Below are 332 nucleotides of genomic sequence, written 5' to 3'. Positions count from 1 at the left end.
GGAAGACTGGTGTCAGATTCTGACAGACGTGGTTTCAGTCTTGGCTTTCTTTATTGACCAGGTTTGGCCTGTTATAATCTCCTCCTGGAGTAACTCAGAACAAGGCGTTAATGGCTCTTCAGATCTGTGTAGGTGGCAATTGTGGTCCTCTTGAGTGTTCATATTTGGAAACCCAAGAGGCAGAGTAGTGTAGAAGGAAGACTGGTGTCAGATTCTGACAGACGTGGTTTCAGTCTTGGCTTTGTCACTTACCAGGTATGGCCTGTTATAATCTCCTCCTGGAGTAACTCAGAACAAGGCGTTAATGGCTCTTCAGATCTGTGTAGGTGGCA

At 46.1% G+C, this 332-nt stretch overlaps 1 protein-coding gene across 4 annotated transcripts in view; it reads left to right on the top strand.

The window, feature by feature from the left end:
• PHF8 (PHD finger protein 8) overlaps positions 1 to 332 on the top strand; it is a 103,202-nt gene that overhangs the window by 54,330 nt on the left and 48,540 nt on the right. The gene's annotated exons all lie outside the window — the stretch shown is intronic.

Source organism: Bison bison, unplaced genomic scaffold (genome assembly GCF_000754665.1).
Source record: "Bison bison bison isolate TAMUID 2011002044 unplaced genomic scaffold, Bison_UMD1.0 scf7180017864227, whole genome shotgun sequence".
Taxonomy (NCBI): Eukaryota; Metazoa; Chordata; class Mammalia; order Artiodactyla; family Bovidae; genus Bison; species Bison bison.
The sequence above is the reverse complement of the archived record's forward strand: the minus strand, read 5'-3'. Positions and strand labels throughout refer to the sequence as shown.